Source organism: Triticum urartu, chromosome 5 (assembly GCF_003073215.2).
Source record: "Triticum urartu cultivar G1812 chromosome 5, Tu2.1, whole genome shotgun sequence".
Lineage (NCBI taxonomy): Eukaryota > Viridiplantae > Streptophyta > Magnoliopsida > Poales > Poaceae > Triticum > Triticum urartu.
This window is the reverse complement of record NC_053026.1, coordinates 297,037,265-297,045,576: the sequence shown is the minus strand read 5'-3', so window position 1 is coordinate 297,045,576 and position 8,312 is coordinate 297,037,265.

Genomic DNA, 8,312 nt, shown 5'->3' with positions numbered 1-8,312 from the left:
CATGCAACTTTCCACCGTTCTGTTTATTATGACATGCTCCATCATTGTCATATTGCCTTGCATGATCATGTAGTTGACATCGTATTTGTGGCAAGGCCACCATTCATTTTTCATACATGTCACTCTTGATTCATTGCATATCCCGGTACACCACCTGAGGCATTCACATAGAGTCATATTTTGTTCTAAGTATCGAGTTGTAATTCTTGAGTTGTAAGTAAATAAAAGTGTGATGATCTACATTATTAGAGCATTGTCCCATGTGAGGAAAGGATGATGGAGACTATGATTCCCCCATAAGTTGGGATGAGACTCCAGACGAAAATAAAAATAAAAATAAAAGAGGCCAAAGAAGCCCAAATAAAAATGAGAGAAAAGGAGAGAAGGGACAATATTACCATCTTTTTTCCACACTTGTTCTTCAAAGTAGCACCATGATCTTCATAATAGAGAGTCTCCTATTTTGTCACTTTCATATACTAGTGGGAACTTTTTATTATAGAACTTGGCTTTTATATTCCAATGATGGGCTTCCTCAAAATGCCCTAGGTCTTCGTGAGCAAGCGAGTTGGATGCACACCCATTTGTTTCTTTTGTTGAGATTTCATACATTTATAGCTCTAGTGCATCCGTTGCATGGCAATCCCTACTCCTTGCATTGACATCAATTGATGGGCATCTCCATAGCCTGTTGATTAGCCACGTCAATGTGAGACTTTCTCGTTTTTTTGCCTTCTCCACCCAACCCCCATCATCATATTCTATTCCACCCATAGTGCTATTGTCGGTGTCAAAACCGACGGATCTCGGGTAGGGGGTCCCAGACTGTGCGTCTAGGATCGATGGTAACAGGAGATAGGGGACACAATGTTTACCCAGGTTCGGGCCCTCTCTATGGAGGTAATACCCTACATCCTGCTTGATTGATATTGATGAATATGGGTGTTACAAGAGTTGATCTACCACGAGATCATGATGGCTAAACCCTAAAAGCCTAGCCTATATGACAATGGTAATGAATGTGTCCTTTCCGGACTATCCCCTCCAGTTTATATAGACACCAGGGGATCTAGGGTTTACATAGAGTCGGTTACATAAGAAGGATGTTCATAGTCGGTCGCCAAGCTTGCCTCGCCAAGGAGATTCCAATCCGGACTCAGGTATAATATTCGTCCTTCATGTCTTCACATCCCATCAGTCGGCCCAATAGATAACAGGCCGGACGCCCGAGGACCCCTTAATCCAGGACTCCCACAGTAGCCCCCGAACCAGTCTTCAATAGCGAGGTGTTTGGCACACAAATTGTCCTTGGCATTGCAAGACGGGTTCCTCCTTTAATATCTCCAAGTGATGCATTTGGCCATCGGTTCCATGTCACTCCCCTAGGCTTCTGCGCAGTAAATAACTTCACCTCCACGCGTCAAGTGAAGGCAGAAAGTCAGGGTAATTTTGCAAATAACACCCTGCCTATGCAAGGGGGAGTGCCTATTAAAGATATCGGATCCTAGATCCATTCGGCACCATACAAAGGAAATCCCTGGAAACTGCTTGGGAGAAACCATTCCAGCATGGCTAGCGTCCCCCGCTCCTCCACCCGTTCCGGCCCCGAGAAAGGCCAGTGGGAGAGGTGTTCAGTGTCCCACAGTCAATTGACAGAGCTGCAGACACATGGATTCCCCCCCCCCCGCAGATCTAGTTCCTGTTCGAGCGGGGCTAGATTCCTTCAACGATGAGATTCAGGCAGAGGACTTCCCCAATCCATCCGGGGGAGAGCGAGTATGTTTTGTCCCCTACCTGCTGAGGGGCATTGGATTTCCCATTCATCCGTTCCTCCAAGGGCTTCTAGAATACTATGGCCTCCAGTTGCACAACTTCACCCCTGCCTCCGTTCTGCACATCGCGAGTTATGTCGCTTTACGTGAATTATTCCTGGTATCGAGGCTCACTTCGAGCTATGGAGGAAGTTGTTCTGCCTTGTCCCGCGTAATCACGAGGGGTCCATATTTGAAGTGGGCGGAGCCAAAGTATGGCGCATCGCTGATACCGGATATCTGTCTGGTACACCAAGGAAGACATCCGGAGAATGGCCTTCCAAATGGTTCTATATTAAGGACGTTGCGCTTCCCGACCCAGTTCGGAAGGGTCTTCCTGAATTTGCAAACATTCCGCTGAGGAAACGCCATAGTTGGCGTCCTTAGAGTCTGGAAGAGGAGGACAGTGCAGAAGTTCGCCAGCTTATGAGCAAGATAAAGATGCTCGCCCAGTCCGGGCTTACAATAATCAAGGTAATGGCGATCTTGATAGTGCATGGGGTTAAGCCGCTACAATACAGAGGGCTTCCCATGTGGCATTATAATGGAGAGGATGATGCTTCCCGTTATGGACGGAAGGGTCCGGATACCCCCGCCGCTCTGGCCAAAATATTGGCCGAGCTTTTTAAATGGGAAGAAGAGGAGTTTCTTCGCATTAAGCACAGAGATGGATATTCTATGTATAATCCTCCAAGTTGGGTAAGCTTTGACCCTTCGATTCTACTCATTCCCCTTCCGGATTACTTTTGATAAATTTCAAGTATGTTTGTTTATGGCAGCACTGGCGGAAGGTCACCGAAGGACTTCATAGTCCTGCCCCACAGCCGGAGACCCACAACCGGGAACTAGATCCTGGGTTTGAAGAGCATCCGGATATATTCGTGGTGCTCGCGGGGGGAGTGTTCTATCAGACAAGCTATGACGGCACAGAAGTGGCCATCACCGCAGACTACCCTAGCCTTCTTCCTGCTTCTCATGTAAATAATTAAGAAACACCCTCTCTGAAAGAGTGCTCTTATTCAATCTCACCCATCGCACTGTATCATGCTTCACAGGGGAGACGTTCAGCGATTGTGAAGAGATCGGCTCCCGCGCCGGACAATCCTTCCAAGAGGAAAGCAAATGAAGATATGGCCATGCCTTCATCAAAGAGGTATGAATTCGCCAACCTGCCCCTCAGCAGCCACGTCCAATCGTAACCTTCTCGTTTTTCATTTGCCAGGAGGAAGACGCGCCGGACTATATCCGGGCATCCGAGCGGCTGTACTTCCCACAGCCAGGATTCAAACCCTGCCGTGAAGACGGGGGCTGATGCAGGGGCGACGCCGGACTAGCCTCCAGCCGAGGACTCGGACGATGTATCCGTCACCAAATCGGAAGTGGAGAGTGCTATGAATCATCAGCATCGCCGGGCCATTTTACAAGATCTTGACTTTTCGGAAGGGTCGTTTAACGCCTTCAACACAGCCGACGCATACATCCGGGCTGCTCGAGATGGGATTAGCAGGGCTGCAAAGCAACATTTGAAAGATGTGCAGGTAAATTCGCTTTGTCTGACTATGATAACCATATGCCAGTAGCCACCGAGACTTAAAGGGGTTGAAACAACTGATTTAAGGATCAATGTACAACCAGGTGCTTACGGAGAAGAATACCCAGCTGGCTCGGGAACTAGAAAAGTGTCAACGGCAGCTGCTTGCTGCTAACGCCAAACTGGGGAAATACAAGGCATCTCTAGGTAATGTTTTCCTCCATCGAAAATTCATAAGGCTACATCGATAGTGTGAATCTGGGTTCTAATCTTTGTGTTGGGTCGTTTTGACCAAGTTCAAGAGCAGCTTGATGCCGCTTGAGGCGAAGAACACGGAGCCAAAAAGCTACTAGCAACGGGCGATCGTGTATTGACAAAGGTTGTTGAAGAGAAAAAGAAACTCCAGGATTCAAACATCAACCTACGCGAAGAACTGAAAGATGTGTGAGCGCAACTAGCCGACTCTGTGAAGGAGAACAAGAAGCTCCGAGGCGACATATTCAGTATGTGGCCGCTTTTGTCTTATAATAGTTTGGAGGTGGCGGTAGCTGATATAGCTGTAATTACAGGTGTGTTGATGAACCGCCCCGAAGAGGAAGTGTCCGGATCATCGAATGATCTTCTGCAGGAGCTGTCGCAGTTGCACGAGCAAGCTCGACAGGCTATGCGGAGTGTAGCCAAGGCTTTATGGCCATCCGACTCCCCTCCAGGAAGCATGGAAAAGATGGTAGAGCTATTCAAGGGAGCGTGGCGGCATATCCAGATGTGGAAGATATCTGCCTGCCGAGAGGGTGCGCGAGAGGCCTGGGCCATGGTGAAGATGCGCTATACCAAGCTGGATCCTAATCACATGGCTCGTGTCGGGCCGGTAGGGCCGAATGGGGAAGAAATTCCCGTTAGTATAGTATATGGCCAAGTAGAGGTGGCCGCCAAATATTCCCAACATGATTGTAAGTTAGACTGCCTGTTGGAAGGTGTAGATGAAGAGGTGTTTGAGTTCAAATGACTGTGTACTTTCCTCATCTAGCTGAATTGTATATCATTTTTCATGGCAGACCTTTTCGCTTCAACCTCCGGACTCTAAGGTGCGGAGCGTTTCTGAATACCGTCGCGGCCGAATAGGCCGGGGTATGCTTGGAAAACTAGGCGTAGGGGTCATAGTTGCTTGAAAAGACAAGTTGTATCCGGCTAGCTATGTTATATTACATTAAGGTCGTAAGAAACATCTTCCAGAGAGAATAGTTCCGTTAAGGGTTCCTTTCCCTGGGTGTGCATGCATTTAATGTACATATCCGAATTGTGATGTAAGCACTACAGTTTGTATAACTCCTGGGGGTGCACAATGGAGTGAGTTTAGAAAACATCTTTAATTCACCGACCGAATATTCCCTTAAGAACGCTAGCTTTCGGCTTCACCCAGTCTGAGGTACACATCCGGATGACCGGCAGTAACAATCGCAGAGGTGCTCCCTTTATGCCCTAGCCGAACTAACAAGAACGTAGGGCATAAACACAGGAGCTAGGCAACCCAGCTTGGCCAAAACTTAGGTCATATCAATGCATATAGTGGCGAAGAAAAGGTACATATGGAAAAACTCATATGTGAGGAGCTTAATGCTCAAGAAATGACAAGAACTTCTGTCCGAGAAGCCCCCAGGTACAAATAACATACATGTTTAAAGATGTATGTGTCGATGTTGTGCGGTCTGGCCGTACCGAAGCTTTAAAGCAAGAAAGAAGAAAATAATCGACAAAGAGAGAAAAAATAATGGAAGCTACAGGGGAGGAGGAGACGAACACGGGGTTTGGCGCTAGGCATAGAATCTTTGGAGCCTGGCCGCGTTCCAGGGGTTCAGCTCGAGGCGATTGTCTAATGCATCGCGAAGACGGTACGCCCCTCCGGTGAGGACTTCTTCAATTATGAAGGGACCCTCCCATTTGGGCTTGAGTTTGTACTTTTTCTTCTCCGGCAGGCGTAGGACGAGTTTGCCAATGTTGTAAGTCTTGGCCCGTACTTCTCTGATTTGATATCTTCGAGCCTGCTGTTGGTAAAATGCTGAACGGGCTTTTGCGACATCGCGTTCCTCCTCCAGGGCATCTAGGCCATCTTGCCGATCAAGGTCGGCTTCTCTCTCTTCGTACATACGCACTCGGGGTGAGTCGTGAATAATATCGCAGGGCAATACGGCCTCTGCGCCATACACCATGAAGAAAGGTGTGTATCCGGTAGTGCGGTTGGGTGTGGTCTGCAGCCCCCAGAGTACAGAGTCGAGCTCCTCAACCCAGTGCTTGTCTGATTCTTTCAAGGACCGCACTAGTCTGAGCTTGATTCCACTCATAATGAGACCGTTGGCCCGTTCGACTTGACCGTTGGTTTGTGGGTGGTAGACGGAGGCGTAATCGAGTTTAATACCCAGATTAGTACACCAAGTTTTTACCTTGCCGGCTGTGAAATTAGAGCCGTTGTCAGTGATGATGTTGTGTGGAACACCATAACGTTGCACAACACCGGATATGTAGTCTTTCACCAGGCTGGATTCGGTCGTTTTGACCGGTTTAGCCTCTATCCACTTAGTGAATTTGTCCAACATAACCAGTAGATATTTTTTCTTATGGCTTCCCCCTTTAAGGGGTCTGACCATATCGAGTCCCCAGACCGCAAAAGGCCAAGTGATGGGGGTTGTTTGTAGGGCGATGGGGGGGCATATGGCTTTGATTGGCAAAGAGTTGGCATCCGATGCAACGTTAGACAAGGTCCTATGCATATGCTCGGGCCATCGGCCAATAAAATCATGTACGGAAGGCCTTGCTAACAAGGCCCGAGCTGCTTCATGGTGAGTGGTGACCACCGAGTTCGGCATGGATTTCAGCCAAGAGCTGCCACCCCTCTTCCTCGGATATACATCGTTGTAGGACTCCAGTGGCGCTTTTCTTGTAGAGCTCTCCATGATGAACCTTGTAGGCTTTTGAACGCCGGACAATGCAGCGGGCCTCATTCTGGTCCTCGGGAAGCTCTTTCCTGTTGAGGTAGGCCAGGAAGGGTTCGGTCCATGGGGCAATGACTCCCATGATGAGATGCGCCGATGGTGTTATTTCGATGGCTGAGTCCCCGACGACGTCGGTGTTTCCGGGATCTTGGATTATGCTTGATTCCGGACTTGTATTGCCGTTTTCCCCCTGCCACACCACGGATGGCTTAAAGAACCTTTCCAGGAAAATATTAGGTGGGACGGGTTTGCGCTTAGCGCCGATACGAGCAAGAACGTCCGCCCTTGATTACTTTCTTGGGCCACATGATGGAACTCGAGTCCTTCAAACCGGTCCGACATTTTGATGACTGCGTTACGATACGCTACCATCTTTGGATCTTTAGCATCGAAATCTCTGTTTATTTGAGATATTGCGAGGTTCGAGTCCCCGCGTACCTCTAGGCGTTGTATGCCCATGGAGACAGCCATCCGGAGACCATGTAATAAGGCCTCGTATTCGGCTGCATTATTGGAGTCTGTGTATAGTATTTGGAGAACGTACTGGACGATGTCTCTCATAGGGGACATTAAAATGAGCCCCGCTCCTAATTCTGTCAGCATTTTGGAGCCGTCGAAGTACATGGCCCAATTGGAGTATGTGTCGTACTCTTTAGGGAGTTCGGCCTCTGTCCATTCGGCGACGAAGTCGGCCAGTACTTGGGACTTGATGGCTCGACGTGGTTCATATGTAATATCGAATGGGAGGAGTTCAATGGCCCATTTAGCAATCCGGCCTGTAGCATCACGGTTGTTTATGATTTCAATGAGGGGTACTGCTACCTCTTGAGCACTGCGTTGGTTTTCCCTGAAGAGGAAGGGATGATGCAGTAAAGTACCATAAGTATTTCCCTCGGTTTTTGAGAACCAAGGTATCAATCCAGTAGGAGGCTACGCGCCAGTCCCTCGTACCTGCACAAAACAAATAAATCCTCGCAACCAACACGATAAGGGGTTGTCAATCCCTACACGGCCACTTACGAGAGTGAGATCTGGTAGATATGACAAGATAATATTTTTGGTATTTTTGTGATAAAGATGCAAAGTAAAATAAAAGCAAAGTAAAAGCAAATGAAATAACTAAGTATTGGGAGATTAATATGATGAAGATAGACCCGGGGGCCATAGGTTTCACTAGTGGCTTCTCTCGAGAGCATAAGTATTCTACGGTGGGTGAACAAATTACTGTGGAGCAATTGACAAAATTGAGCATAGTTATGAGAATATGTAGGTATGATCATGTATATAGGCATCACGTCCGAGACAAGTAGACTGACTCCTGCCTGCATCTACTACTATTACTCCACTCATCGACCGCTATCCAGCATGCATCTAGAGTATTAAGTTAATGAAAACAAAGTAACGCCTTAAGCAAGATGACATGATGTAGAGGCATAAACTCATGCAATATGATGAAAACCCCTATCTTGTTATCCTCGATGGCAACAATACAATACGTGCCTTGCTGCCCCTATTGTCACTGGAAAGGACACCGCAAGATTGAACCCAAAGCTAAGCACTTATCCCATTGCAAGAAAGATCAATCTAGTAGGCCAAACCAAACTGATAATTCGAAGAGACTTGCAAAGATAACCAATCATACATAAAAGAATTCAGAGAAGATTCAAATATTGTTCATAGATAGACTTGATCATAAACCCATAATTCATCGGTCTCAACAAACACACCGCAAAAAGAAGATTACATCGAATAGTTCTCCACAAGAGAGGGGGGCAACATTGTATTGAGATCCAAAAAGAGAGAAGAAGCCATCTAGCTACTAACTATGGACCCGTAGGTCTGAGGTGAACTACTCACACTTCATCGGAGGGGCTATGGTGTAGATGTAGAAGCCCTCCGTGATCGATGCCCCCTCCGGCGGAGCTCCGGAACAGGCCCCAACATGGGATCTCGTGGATACAGAAAGTTACAGCGGTGGAATTA